Here is a 15,342-nt window from a genome sequence, read left to right as displayed (position 1 = left end):
AGTGCAAAATTACATTTTGATGAGAAACAAATTGTGGTAAGTTTATTATGAAAGATAAAATGACAGGTTAGAAAGAGTGGATTCGAAAGTATACTCTGTTTCGGGGTGCAACAAAAAATTCAACATTATTGGGGAGATCCGTCCTGCTCGGTTAAGGTGACATGAAGTAACAGGCAAAGGTGAGGTCTGAGTGATGCTAAAGGTCGAAGTCGGGGTTAGAGCTCATGCTACATGACGAGGGTTACCATGGAAGAACATTGTGCTGACGGTGACAGCAGACGTGAACCGGCCCTGGGGTTTGCTCTGCCCGGACACTGATCAACCCTCTTCGGTACGGGCGATTTTCAAGCTGTGACTAAACTCCTGTGCCTGCTCTTTCTACAGTAATCTGTAAACGGCTATCGAAACAAGCCGACGACAAAAAAAAGCACAACGCTTTGCATCAAATCCGGTGAAGACGGTGCATGCTGAGGCTCTTTGTTCACTCGAGTGTTCAGTTCATCAGTCTTTTAGCTTCAAGCTGTGTTTGTGTGAATTCCTGTGCTGCTCAGCATCCGACTGGTCGCCTCACGCCGTCTTTCCATCACGCTTACTTAGGTCCAATTCCCACAAGTTGTTCAGTGCTTTAAACTTACTGGATTTCTACAGATATATCCTTCGACAGAAGTCGAAACTTTGATAAATTGCTTAAATCATTTCAGGAAAAAACAAATATAAAACAAAAACATGACTGTGAAAGGTTTCTGCAGATGACGATGTGAATTTAGTGAGCAAGTTTGTGTTAGCACGTTTTCCTCCCATCACGGTGAGTAACAGACCTCCCGCTGTGCGCTTCAGCCCACTGAGAGCGGAGAAAGAAATTAGAGAAGACGCAATAAAAGGGGAGAGAAGGCGAAAAAGACGGCAAGGAAAGCGCATCAATCACGACCGGCTGCTCCGCAGCCCACAGGACTCCCCGCGGCGTGGAGAGAATATAGCCTCCCACAGACCATCCATCATTCAAACAAGCGTGACCGGCTTCACGGCTCGGTCATGACTATCCCACGTACAAAGTTTGGGAATCACCAACCAGATCTGCCCACACTGTGAAGGCCGTGACAGAACTCTGCGAAGAAGAAAACGTCTAAATCCTCTCCTCTGCTCGGCCGGGTTGAGATTAGCGGCCTTGTTAGATGTTTCCACTAATGATGAAGCCACTCCACGCTGCCGTGGCTCTCCATCCTCGCCATATGCCGGTCGAACAGATGGGTCGATACATATTCACTCACCGGTGAGGGGGTGAGAGCAGGAGGAGGTGAAGGCCGGAAGAGGACAAACGTGGGGGAAGGGCACAAATCTGATTTCGCAGACTGGAGGATTTAACGTGTTTGTCTGATTCAACAAGCAGGGGTCCTCATTCGGTCTGACACGACCAAACCCAGGCAAAACGAGAAGGAATCAGATGTGTGGCGCAGTCAGGTTGGCCCAGCAGACGCGACTGATTAAAAACAAAAAGAAGTTTGGGGAGATGATGTAGTGGTTTACAATCTGGCAGTGAATCCAGTGATCCCACTTTAAATATTGATGTAATCCTTCACTTCCCGTCTCCCACATGTTCATGAGAGTTCTCGCCGCGCTCATGAGATATTCATATCGCAGTAACAGCTTCTCATTTGTAACACTGCCGTGAAGTGAAAAGATCACACCTCTTGGCTAGAATAACTTTCCACATCCGGCTCTCCGCTTCACCACTCAGTGTCAGTGCAGTGTCGCAGAGAAATGTTTTGTGCAGAGCTTTTCCACAGTACGCTCGATAAAAATAAAATCCAACATGGCCGTTAGTACAGGGATACGATCACAGTGACATACAGAAGGAGTAAAAACACAAACAAAGTCCTGCATGATTTTGAATGAAGTGTGAAAAAATGTGAACAGATTGACCTTCGGAGTATTCAGTGAGCGGCTGATAACTGGAACAACTCCGGCCTTGTCCTCGTCACTTGGTACATGTGTGACCAGGCTGTGTGAGCTTGAATGAGTGAGGAACTGAGTGTGTCGGGTGTTCACACTACAGCGCAGTACAGTGCGTCATACGAGTGTGTGTGTGTGTGGGTGTGTGTGTCATGGTAAGTCTTGAACCCCTAGCTCTCCCAGTCGTGACCGGCGAGCCCGTCGTCGTCTGAATCGGAATCCGGCGAGGCCTCCTTGATGCGGCGAAGCGCCTCGTGGATGCTCCTGGTCAGCGGGTCGGTGGAGGCGGGGAGCTCGCCAGGTCTTTCCTCTCTTTACGAGGGACCCGCCGCAGTTTGACTCCCTTGCGAATCTGCGCCAGGATGCTGTTGGGATCGTCGCCCTTGGTGGGAGGCAGGGATCGCTGGTCGACCTTCCTCAGGTGGAAGCTGCCTCTCTTCAGAGAGGCCAGCACTTCGTCCATGGGTGAACTCACTGCGGAGGAAGACAGATCGTGACTGGCTACTGAGAGTAGAGCGTGGCGGTGGTGAAACAGCGGCGCTTCGTGGTCCCGGTACCTTTTCTGCTGTGGGTGTCAAACTCTGGAGTCTTCCTCAGCTTCTTGCGGGCGCTCACCAGTTGGCTGCTGTCAAAGAAGCGAGGGATGAAAGGGCCGAGTGGCGACAGAGCGAGCTCCTCTCCCGCACCTTTCCCCTCGGCCTGCTGTCCGTGTCGTCCGGGGCTCCGGAGGGAGCGCTCCTTCGCTGGCAGGGGCGGCGGAGGCGGTGGGGGAGGAGGAGGGGAAATGGGAGACACCAACAGCGAGGACAAGGAGCAGGGCGAGCAGGAGGAGTCTGCGGGGCTGGGAACGGGCAGCGGGGGCAGCGAGACGGTGAGGGTGGTGACGGGCTGGGTGGTGAGCGTGGAGCCGGGGCTGGGGTCCGTCTGCACGCTGGTGCTCAGGCACAGCGGCTGGCTCTGCGTCTGGACGCAGACCGAGTCCACGGGCTCGTCCCTCTCGCTCACGCCACTCATCTCCATGCCTCTGCCTCGCTCTCGCCTTCGCGTGTGAGCCGCACGAAGTCGAGTGGACTCAGAATCACCTGGCCCGGGTATCGCTGGAGAAACACACAGTGATACAAAACCGTCTGTAAAAAAATGATTAACTATGCAGAGAAACTTTAGGCCAATAAGACATTAGAGGACTCCGACCTGTTTGAAAGTTCGAAGTCTGTCCAGAGTTCTCTGCCTTTCTTGACTCACTCTGCTGCTTCTTTCCTCATCTTCTTCCTCTTCATTTTTCAGCTGGAAAATATAGGCGTTTGCAGTAGGAGAGAGTTAATGATATTATCAACTAGTCCGACTGAGGGCTGCGAGGAGCAGATCACATCCGAACACACTGAACATGTCAGCAGTCCGTCGTGGATACATCGTGTCTTGGCATTCGAGAGCTTTCACATGAATCAGAATTGGACTAAGGAGTGTCATATATATGTGAGATGCATTAGAAAATCTTGCACCTGTAAGACTTGGTGGGATATGGAGTCCCTGGCTTGACGCCTCTGCTGTTTCTGGGTGTGATTGGATACACAAATCTCCTACAAAAAGGGGAGACACACACAAAAAAATCAACACTGAACACAATCGGAGGACCCTAACATCATTACAGATTTACTGACCTCAGTCTTTATTTAAAACATAAAATACACTCTCCCCTTCAAAAACAGCTCACAGTAGCAGTGATGAACTCCAAATGAATGAAAATGAAGGTGAGCGAGACGCACGCACCCTCTTGTTCCTCAGATAGGACCGCTTGGCAGTGATGCGCCCTCGTCGCGCCTCCAGCTGTCGGGTGCTGACCTGAAGTCTGCGCAGCTCTCTCTCTGCAGTATCATCCCCTGTTATATCATCTGCACTTTCAAAGGTATCATAGTACACCACCTCATCCTGACGCTCTGAAAGCACACACGCATAAATACCAGAGCTGGAGAGAGCACCGAAAAGTTGTCCTCAAGGACAGCTGTGCTGAGAATGCTTGAAATGTGCCTCAAACTTTGGCTTTTGCGTCTAGATGTCTATATTTATCAACTTCCTCCCGATGTCTGTGCTGGTGGGGCCTCAGTACGGCATCAAGTCACTCCATGAACACACAGTTTCCAGCAGTTTGTTTTAATATAAAGCTTAATGTTGTTGAAAACTTTCAAACAACGCAGTGAGCAAATTTTGCGAAAATACCTGTCATCTGTCGGCGAATGCTGTCCAGCTGAGCGGTGAGGAGAAGCTCCTCACACTGCAGTATCTCAGCCTGGATGTCGTACAGCTGGAGCTGGAGCTCGTAGTACTGCGTCTCCATGTGATCTAAGAGCGCCATGGCATCCTCACCGCTGCACAGACTCTGCATCTGTGGAGATAAATCGGCAACATCTGTAACGAAAACAAGCCGCGCCTGTATTCAGGTGTGTGTGCGTGTGACCCTGCGGCGCTGAGTGCCAGACCTCCTCTCTGAGTGGTGTTTCCTCTGCTCCAGACAGATCTCTCTGGCTCTTTGCAGCTGAAGCGTTTCCTTGGCGACAGAGTAGCGCAGTCTCTCCATGCGCTCCACCGCCGCCGTCCACGACGATTTGCCGAATTTACGCTGGTCAACTTTCATACGCTCATACACCCTACACACACACACACAAACAAAAGTCACTGTTCAGATGCATGACGGAGACTTCCACACAGATAAACGAGACGTGCGTTCATGTTCAGTTGTCTCCACTGGTACAGTGAGTGGGTCGTTACCCACTATTTCCTGTCCTTTGATAACAGAAGCCTCACATAGGCAAATGTTTTTCAGTGGGAATACAAAGGGAGACACCTATTGGTCACAAGTGAGCATTGCAACTATTTAATCCAATCAGATAATATCAGATAATAATTGAACCAATCAGGGAGGATTAAAAAACTAGGATAAGCAGGGGCGCGCTGTGGAGCAGCAGCACAGACAGTCTGCAGGAAAGAGCTGTTCGATCAATAGGTTGTCCTTGTTTCTTCCTGTCCCCGTTAGAGCAGGGCCGTCTGCACTGATCCACTCATCTAAATCCACACACAGATCAATGCCATGCCAGTGTGTGTGTGTGACTGTGTGTGTGTGCAATTATTCAGAGTCAGTCTTCTGCTGCTGAGCACAGACTCGATATTGCCAGTGACTGTGACGGGATGCTGGGCACCTTTCTGGGCTTTGGCAGTGATCTCAAAGTATTTAACGGTGAACTCCTGGATGTTGAGGACGGCGTCCTGAGCTTTCTTCTGCCAGTCCGAGTCCTTCTTCAGAGCTTCAATCCGCCTCGGGCCCAGATAGTCATTGTCCATAGAAATCTGCAACATGAGAATGAACATTGATCAACAGATCCGATTGATGGATTTATTTAAAAAGTAAAATATGAATTATATTTATTATTATCAGAGAAAGTTATTTGCAGTTAATACACACATACATGCGGGATACACTAAATGAGTAATCAAATGAAATAAAAAAGTACGTCTGCACCGAGCTACAGGCACTCATAACAGCCAAAGGAAACAAAACAACACTGCTGCTCACCGATTTGAAATTCACAGAGTAGTTGCAGCAGTAAAATGTCATACATTACTGCCACTTAGTGGCAAAAATGGGTAAGTTTACCGCTAAAAAGAGGCACACGGTGTTTGTCCTAAACATCTGAGTCAATCAGTGCAGGGAAATAAGGTCACGTAGAATCAATGACAGAGAAAAACAGCTTCATGCAGGAAAAAACCAAATTAGAAACTGACACTAATGCACACAGAAGCAACATCAGGTCCTCCCAAAATTCTCCTCCTTAGTTGCATTACAGCAGGTTTGTCACACATGTGTCCTCCATTCTAAAACTAACTTAAAAGAAGCTTTTATTCTTCTTTGAGTTCAACATGAATGAAGAAGCAATTAAAATCTGTCTTATAAAAACAAGAAATGCAAACACTGGTATGTTACTTTAGGTACAATCTAATGCAATCCAGTTCAGCAGCTCAGTCATCAGTTCCACTTTTGGGAAGGTGATTAAATACAGTTTTCCCAAGAAAGTTCATACAATTTAATTGCATGATATTTTCTGAATTCCATTTTGCAATATTGTTGCGCTGCAATGTACTTTATTAAAGAAAATGTTTTAATATTTTAGCCAAACCACCACATGCATTTGAGGGAAAGAAGGAAAAAAACAACAACAAAAAACTAAATATCAAATAAACAAAAAAGAAAATTACAAATGCAGTATCCAGAAAACTGCCAACAGCCCACCACAGCAGTGCTACAGAGCTGCACCGCACTCGTTTGACCCCAAGTAACCTTGCTGCAGCTCAGCTGCACTCTTCAGCAATGCACCAGTATTAGTAGCCTCTGCAACTTCCTGAAGTCTGAGTCTGAACTGAGCAAATTGCTTTCTCCTTTGTTTTTACCTCCGTCCACATCCTTATATTGATCGCACATGCACTTATTTGTGAACTTTAAATAAAAACTGTGGAGTTCTCCTCTTGTCCTCTTACATTATCGACCTCCAGCAGCTCCGTATCAACATGTCAACTGAAATACAGATGTGGGGTTTATGATTGTAATTACACTCCATGTATCGAGATTATCTTAATAATTTTGCCAATTGCTATCAACATTTTCACTCTGCCCAAACTAAATGAGAGCAGCATTATTGAAATAAAAGAAAATGATTGGTCATTCAACACCACAATTATTTCTCCACAAGTTCTTCTTTCCACATACGGTATTACAAATGTATGAATATCTCTTTTTCCTTTCACTTTGTTGTCTTAACGGAATTCCTTTTCATGAAAAAAAAAATCTATTTTTTCGGGATTCTATAGTTGGTATAGGCAGAAATTGATGTTTCAAAACAACTGATGCCATTCACAGTAAGTTTTAGTGTTGTGGTTTACGATGGTGGACTTCAAATGTTGTATGAACCTTGAAGAACGAATCAAATTTTCATGATGAAAAATGAAAATAAACTAAAGATGTCAGAGTCTAATGCTACTTTTAGAAAATGTGCAAACTGTGGATTTTGTGAGGTACACTCATCCTAATGACCGTACACTCATATTTCCAGATTTAGCCTTTTTCTAAACCCTAATACTTCACAGTCAAAGAAACCTGTCAGGTAAGCTTTCTTTTTCCTATAAAGGAAAAACATCCTTTTATTGCAACATTATTTCAAAGATCTCATTAAAAACTTTCTCTTGGACAAAAATGTTCATGAACTGTGCTCTGTGTCAGTATTTTTGTCTAAATAGTGGATGAAACCTGACAATATGTCCAAGAAACAAATAACACATGACAATCAAAACTACATCTTTGGGCAACCAGCTTAATATTCTGTCAAACTGTTAAAACAGTATCAATTTATGGCCAAAGATTATGAAAATAATACATTAAATAATAACCTACAGACTGGGCCTGCAAACAGGCACCAGAGAAATTCCCAGGGAGGAGCTACAGAAGACCACGCTGTGCTGGAGCTATTAATAGACCCGGAAGTTTAAGTCTAACCCTCGCTCGCGGCCTCCTGCACTCATGGGAGGTTCCATGGTGTAATGGTTAGCACTCTGGACTCTGAATCCAGCGATCCGAGTTCAAATCTCGGTGGGACCTGAGTTTTGTTTGTTCTAAGACTTCCTCTCGGAGTGGCCTTGCGCTGACATGTTTTGTGAGTGTTCCTAATGCACTGCAGTGAAAACCAGAGAGTGTGTAGCAGCAGAGACACAAAGGAAGAGCGACAGCAACTTATCTGACTTGATTCTGATATGAATGGAAAAAACAAGCAACGCTGACATGAGATCCACAGAGGAAAGGTGATTTTCTTTTCAGCTACACCTAAACTAGAGCCCTTATTTCCATCTCTAGAACTCTGAGCTTCCTGTTTTCAGTGTCAGCAACACCTATCTATGTCTAAGTCCACCAACAGCACAGCAAAGACTGTACAAAGCTTTTCTATCATCCATTCATTCACCAGATCCCCTCCTCCTTTTGAATGCATCTCCCTTTTTCAATCATAATATACAAGATAACTTTCCTTTCATTATGCTGTACAGTGCAGTCAGACATGCACAAACACAATGTGCGATACACGCAGAGCAGCGTCTATTTTAAGACACATGAGGACTTGGTGTGACCGCCAGTTGTGTTTTATGACCTTCAGCGTCTGTGCCTGGAGACAAATCCAGAAACACACTGAATCTCTGCCAGCAATTTCACAGATGAACATATAAACACCAACAAGAAACAATGCATTTACAGAGGTCATCCACATGCATGTGTACTTAGTAGGATAGTGTGACTCAAAGGTTCACAAAATATCAGTCTGAGAGAATTTTTGCCGACAAATATTTTCCATTCCAAGGATGTCTGTCTAGTGAGGTGCGAACAGTTACCTTGATCTGCTGTCTGCGCAGCATCGCCAGCTCCCTCATGTCTCTGAAGGGCTGCAGCAGGTACTGGTACAGCTGTGTGGAGGCTTCCAGCAGACCTCCGTAGGCCTGGTCCTCTTCCTCATACAGCTCCAGCAGCTCCACCATGCTGTCCATGCTCCTGTGCTTCTCCAGCAGCTGCAGCACACAAGACAGACAAGAAGGTCTTTTTTTATTTCCTACTATCAACATGAAATCCACTTTTAGGTGGATTTTGGACTTGCTTGAAGGTTTTTAGCAACAGAACACAACAAAAATAAGAAGATTCTTTAAAAAAAAAAAAAGTTATAAACAGCTAATATGCCTGTGAAGTTTTTGACTCTGAAGGATAGAATAGTTGGATCCAGTTTTTGGTGCAAAGCAGTGCTGTAACACATTACACCCACTGCCCGTCTTTTAGTGTTCACTCAGCACTCCGTGAGAAGCTGCTCCTCACTGTGGGACTACGAGGACGCTTTGTGTAACTGTAAATTATATCTGGATGCATAGACTGTGGCTAAATGAGCAGAGCTGCTCCTGCTGCTGGGAATAAGATCAATACACACACATTTTTGCCAGACTGAACAGTCCTGTAGGGTACCAGCAAGCACTAAAATAGCCATTAACTCAGCCCCCAAATGGAGGGGGGATCGATAGGTCAGTCAGTGTGTGTGTGCGTACGTGTGTGTGTCAGAGAGAGAGACAGAGAGAGAGAGACAGAGAGAGCAGAGCTAACCAAAATAACAGTTTTTAAATGAACTACAGATTACAGAGCCCAGGCTGTGATGAAGAGCTCAATATACACTTTCAAATAAACCGGGACTCCTGAACTGACAAAAACAATAAAAAAATTAGCTGTGGCTGATTGTTGTCCCTTCTGTGAAACTGAATGTTCCGCTCTTTGTTTTTTTTTTCCCTCAGGAAAAGGAAAAAAAAGCAACACTTCCTGTGAATGGTCTTTTGTTGTATTCCGAGTGTGAGTGGGGACCGACTGGGTGGACATATGTCTGTGTCACTTATCATGTCTCTTCACTGCCAAAGGGTGGGACGGAGAGGAAATACCTGGATGACATTCTCATTTTAACATCAACATAACTGTAGTCTTTCAGTTTTAATATCTTTGTTATATCAGTGAGCACACCCAACTCATTTCAGTTAAGGGAGCACATAAAGCCAGATATAAAAACTCAAGTGGACTGGAGCAGAGCAAAAAAAAAAAAAAAAAAAAAAAAGACTGCATAATTTTATCTGAAGGTCAACAACTCCAACATTGTTCTGTGGTTTCTTTCAAAGTGTGGATATGTTCTCAGAAAGTGTATGTGATATTTTTCATGATGCCCCCAGGTGTAAATAGGTTGAAATGGACACAAAGCCTGCTCCACGTTTAATGAGACTGCAGGAAATGTCCTGACTTTGTGCTTGTTTGGTTGTTCAAACCTGCTGAAAGGGCTGAAAGGGCATCATGCCTGCCACAGCGCTTCTCTTCAGACTATCTCGGAAAAAGTTTGAGGTTTCTTAAGGGACATATTATCTGCAGCATTCAGCATGATTCTCTTCACAAATGTACAATCACAGTCTGGCTTTGACACTATTTCAATGCAAAAAAAAAAACTAAACTAGCTAGCATCATACTTCAACCTCTCCTCCATCACAAAGCTCCAGAGGATCTGGAACTTCACTGAAAAAGTCTATTCTTTGTAAAGGCTCTTCACCTGGGAAGCTGAATAACACTAAAGATAATCATGTTTTAAATACTTGATGCAGGGTGAAGTCAGAACACATCACAAAAATGGCTATGCCACACCAGACCCACATTTCCTTTGTGAATATTATGAGTATTTAAAAGAAATGTAATCCATAAATACCAGTAACACTCAAAGCTGACGCAGCTTCCCTGGCGCTGGCTGGGAGTAATGTAGTGATGCTAATAATTGAAAAGCCTTCCATCAAGGGTTTTCTCACCTCCGCTCTCAGAGGACTTCTTGCTCTGTCTGGCTCGACCAGTCAAGGATGCATTAATGTGTACGAAGTGAGTGCCAGCGTCTGCTTATATTAACAAAGGCTCAACAATCACAAGCCTGACCTGGAGTGTGTCTCCACTGTGTACACACCGCATAATAACACTGTCAGTCTGTGACGGAAGTCTCTCTCTATATAAATAAAATTGCTGTTGCGGTAAAGTTACTCTGTATCAGTAGCTTTTGTGCAGCTATATTTCATTTAATCATTTTACATTAACTTACATCACAGGATAGTTACTGACGTCGCTGAATATCATGACAATTACAGAGAAAAGACTATAGATGTCTGTGAATTTAAGAAAAAGTAGCAGCACAGCCCTCAGTGCGTCAGATAAGACAGGGCAGAGCACATTCAGACAAGCAGGATGTTTCTCATCCACGGTCTTTTTTAATAGAATTGTTTAAGGCTGCCAGCTGGTACAAGAGACACAGCCAGGAAAACGATCCTTGAAAGGATGATTGCTTTGTACTTTATCATGTTGCGGATGTCTGGGAAGCTGTATTTTTAACTTAATTCGGTGAGGGTTCAGTACATCTGCTCTTGTAACATTTTCTAAACTAATATCTGCACTTGCACTTATAGATAAAGAACAAGGGTATTTTAGCCACATTTATGAGCTTTGGTGATAAAGATGCAGGTTTTTAATTCAACATGATTGTTTTGTGATTGTCGTAATCTACAATTAGTGGGTTGGATTTCATTTAGTACAACCAATCAACAATAATCCGCATTTGTCTGTCTGCTTCACCCTGTCAGAGCAAAAGGCCAAAAGCCTCAGGGGGAAAAGGGTTCCAGTGCAGCCAGCAGATATCCGGTGAGAAAAAAATATCCGCTGGTTGTTGTTGTCGTCAGTCGGATCGATCGTGGAAGCCACTGCCTGTCAGTCTGATCAATTTTAGTCTGGAGGGTAAAGAAGTGGACTTGGCATCAGTAGTTTGCAGGTTTGATTCGAACAGACGGGTCACCACTGCGGCTCCCTGAGCAAGACCCTTGACCCCCAACAGCTCTCTGTCGTGACCTAATGTGACTTCCTAGAAATACCATGGATAAACGCAAAAGACAAGAGGAATATATCCAAGGGAACTAATTAGAAATACTATTTGATGGCCATGTTCTGAACAATAAGGGGTGAAAATAGACGTCATGGTTGCTGCAAAGATGTCACACAAGCTTAGTTGCCACAGTACTTCAACAAGCTTATTCAATAAATGACTTACAGATATTTATCTTCCACTGAATCTCCTCCTCCTCCTCTTATTGGTCTTATTTGTCTCCTTGATGTCAGTTCACCGACTGTAACGTCTGGCGTCCCTCCTTTCATACAAAACTCTTCAAGTCATGATAAAGACCATAAATAAAGAGCAGGTTTTATTTGTCAACCTCCTCAAATTGCACAAACTGCCCTGAAGTTGTGAAGTTGGCATATTCCTGTGCAGAGAGATAATAATGTAAATCCAATCAATTTATGAAACCAAAGACAGCTTGCTGAATAGACAGCATTTCATTTTTGTCTTTGAAAACATGATATGCTCAGGCTGGACACAGAACACAGCTCCACTGCACCAGTTTTTGGTCTCAAGCAAAACATTGATTTGAACAGTAAATGACACAGCCAAAGTGATGATTCAGATGTTCTTCTTTCATGCTTTGTGTAATGATGAAAAATATAATCACAATACTTGTCGATCACTTTCTGTTTGCCTTTGCTGTCCAACTATGCTAAATTTTTACTGTTATGATTTATATGAAATTAAGTATGTCACTTAAAAATGTGCATCACTAACACTGGCATATATAACTTAATAAGTTATACCAAACAGGAATAACAATCAATTCAAATATTAGTTCACATGCCACTTTGAGAACAAATACTGTACATGTAACATAATCTGTTGATGCATCTCTAATTTGTGTCTTTATATTAAATGCAGTGTGTATGTGAAGTGATGTCATTTAACCTTGATGTAGAAAGTATTTCTAAATCAGACTTTTGCTGTCCTTACCCTTTTATGAGTTATACACTAATGTGAGGAGGCCACAGTTCGCAGCCCACTGTGAGAATGTCAACAGTTCACTTTCAGGTTTTTCTTAGGAGGAGTCTGTGTTTGTGGAGTTTGCATGTTCTGCCTGTGAGTGTGAAGGTTTTCTTCAGGAACTTTGCTTTCCTCCTGCTGCTCACACACATGCATTTTTGGTTAATGTGTGTCTGTTGCCCTGTAGAAGACTGGTAACCTGTTTCACACCCTGAGCAATGTGAGCGCCAGCATCTTGTGACCCTGACAGTGGATAAAGTTGTAAAAAGATGAGTGGCTTTAAGCACTCTAATGTGAATTGAATCTAATTATTACTGCACTACTGTCAAGACAGTTTGAGTTCGTTGAACCTACAATATGGACACAAAAAGCTTGTGTGTGGTCAGTACAACACAGGCATAATTGCAGACAGTTTTTTCCAGATGTGCATCCAGTGCAGTGGTGCAGTGGGAGGATCACACGGCCTCACCTCCTGCAGATGTTTGGTTTCCCGGCTGAGCGCCTCCTCGTACCCGGACTGCCTCAGCTCGCTCAGGCTCTCGTAGTACTCGTCCGGATCGTCGTTTTCCGTGAACAGAACCTGCGAGAGGATCTTCCAGCCGCAGGTGTCGAGCGCGTGACCGAGGTACACCTGCAGACGGCAGCACAGCTCGTCCATCTCCGTCTCGGGACCTCGGCCGGGCCGAACAGCACCGTCCACATCCCGGCCGGTTCCTCCGGGAACACCGGGAGGCAGGGCTCCAGGATGGAGTTGACCGAGCACAGCTGGTGGACCGCCCGGAGGTCCTGGAAGGAGAAGAGTCCGGCCCAGCTGCAGTCCTCCCTGCTCAGGGTGTCCAGCTCCTCCAGGTCCAGGCAGTCCATGGAGGGGGACAGCTGGTCCTCCGGAGGCTCCACCAGCTCCGTGCCCGGACTGACGGGGGAGGCAGAACTCTTCTCGGGACCCGGTTTCGCTGCCTTCGCAGGCTTGCTTTTGGGGCTGCATCCTTTGGCCGCAGCCTCGGCGGCTCCTCTGCCCGGGCTGCGGAAGACCTTCTCTCTGACGGGACTCTCGGGCCATCTTGTTTTGTCTCCATCCAGCGGAGGGTCCCTCCCGAAGCTCCTCCGCTGGACCGTCCGGTCGTGACACGTAATGGCAAATTTACCCTCCACTTCATTCCAGGCGACGATGAACACGAATTTATGCTTCTCCTTCTCCTCGAACGCATTGGGGCGAACGGCCACCCACCCCGACTCCAAGTTATCCTCCATCGTGAAGGACATTTCTGCAGAAAACAGGCTCCGCGGACGGAAGCGACGCTGGCCGTGTCAGCGGCGGGATGCGGGTGTGCGCTATGCCGTTATAAACACCAGACCGCTTCCTCTCCGAGGAGACTCGGCCTCCGGGGCTCTCCTCCTTCGCTCGGGCGGATGGATGTGGAGCAGCGCGGTGTCATCTCCCATCTCTGGCCCACCTGCCTCCCTCCGGCTCCTCCCGCAGCCTCCAGCTAGCCGTCAGGGAGACGCAGACGCAGAGGCGGCGGTGAGTTTATCCGTCCAGCGGTCCGCCGAGCTCCGGACCTCCGCTCTCACAACGCAACGACAGCCGCGTCCCCGAGCTGCGGCGCGCATCGTGCACACACAGCCGACTCGGGCCGTGCATCGACAGGATAACAAGGCTCCACCACGCACATTAGCATCGTCTGAAAAACTCACAACATCCGCATGATGCCTTCAGGACCGCAGACTCTGGACTGCGCTGCCTTCACGGGCTGTGGGAAATACTGGGATTCCGACCAAAAAAACAAACAAACTGTGACGTCATCAACAACAACAACACGACCAGTGAAGGATGATAATATTAGACTGAACAAAAACAATGAAAGACAATCAGAAAGCAGTCGATAACCAAAATGCTAAATTAAATAAAATAAAGATTTTCAGTTGCTTTTTAAAATGACTTTTTTTTTGGTGAAACGAGCAGCCATGATTCCAACAGAGGCCTCTGGCAAAAGTGCTTTGTCATGATTTGACCCACTGTAATAACATTAAAACTACATAAAAAAAAATATTTTCATTTCAAATATCTGAAAAAATATGCTGCTTTCCACTAAATCTTGGCATAAGCTCAGTTAGTACAGTTAAATAAATGTTGAGGTCAAAGGGAACTAATGCGTTTTTTGTTGCATACCATTGGCAAACCGTCTTGCGTGTGTGTGTGTGTGTGTGTGTGTGTGTGTGAGACTAAATCAATGTCCTTTTGTAACCACGAAAAAAAACAAACATTTCATACAACAATATTAATTTTATGAAAAAAAAAAAACTGTGAAAGATGGAACTCACATCTGAGCTCTTACGTGCTTGACTCAGATTGAATGTCATGGTGTTTTCATTCTTAAAACAGCAGGTGCATTACCAGACATGCAAATTAATTTGTTTGATAGCTAGGATTTCAGAATATAATAATTTATCAAGTGTTTAACACATACAGTTCTATGTTGTTTGATTAAACTTTTTAAATATATTCAAGGTTGTTTGATCCTTTAACAGTGTATTTTAACTATACTGCTTGGACATTTACTTTAAAAAAATGCTATGCATTAAAAAGAGATATCACATAAACAACAAAACTTACCTCAACTTCAGCACAAGATCCCACTTTTTAGTGCTGAAGTAAACTTTTTTGTGTAGTGTCAAAAGTATGGACAAGACTAAGTGAAATGATGAGAACAGCTTCAAATTTTCATTTCAATGAGATATCTGTTTTGTTTTTATTGAGCAGCTGTTAAAGACAAATCTTAGTTCACTTTAACTGGACAAATCCTTTTTATTTGTAGGACTTAAACATGTTTTTTATTTGGAAAGAAAACTCATGACAATAATTTATAGTACTACCAAATAAAAACAGTACATTGTTAATCATGTA

General features: G+C 44.8%; 1 non-coding gene and 2 pseudogenes across 1 annotated transcript; 2 read left to right on the top strand and 1 right to left on the bottom strand.

Moving 5' to 3' along the window:
* LOC115397736 (ankyrin repeat and death domain-containing protein 1B-like) overlaps window positions 1–864 on the top strand; it is a 4,387-nt pseudogene extending 3,523 nt beyond the window's left edge.
* Window positions 865–2,100: 1,236 nt separating this feature from the next.
* On the bottom strand, window positions 2,101–13,715 carry LOC115398164 (junction-mediating and -regulatory protein-like; annotated as a pseudogene).
* trnaq-cug (transfer RNA glutamine (anticodon CUG)) lies at window positions 7,517–7,588 on the top strand. Its single transcript has one exon. It is a non-coding gene; the product is annotated as a tRNA-Gln (tRNA).
* Window positions 13,716–15,342: the final 1,627 nt, after the last annotated feature.

This window comes from Salarias fasciatus, chromosome 12 (assembly GCF_902148845.1).
Source record: "Salarias fasciatus chromosome 12, fSalaFa1.1, whole genome shotgun sequence".
NCBI lineage: Eukaryota > Metazoa > Chordata > Actinopteri > Blenniiformes > Blenniidae > Salarias > Salarias fasciatus.
The sequence above is the reverse complement of the archived record's forward strand: the minus strand, read 5'-3'. Positions and strand labels throughout refer to the sequence as shown.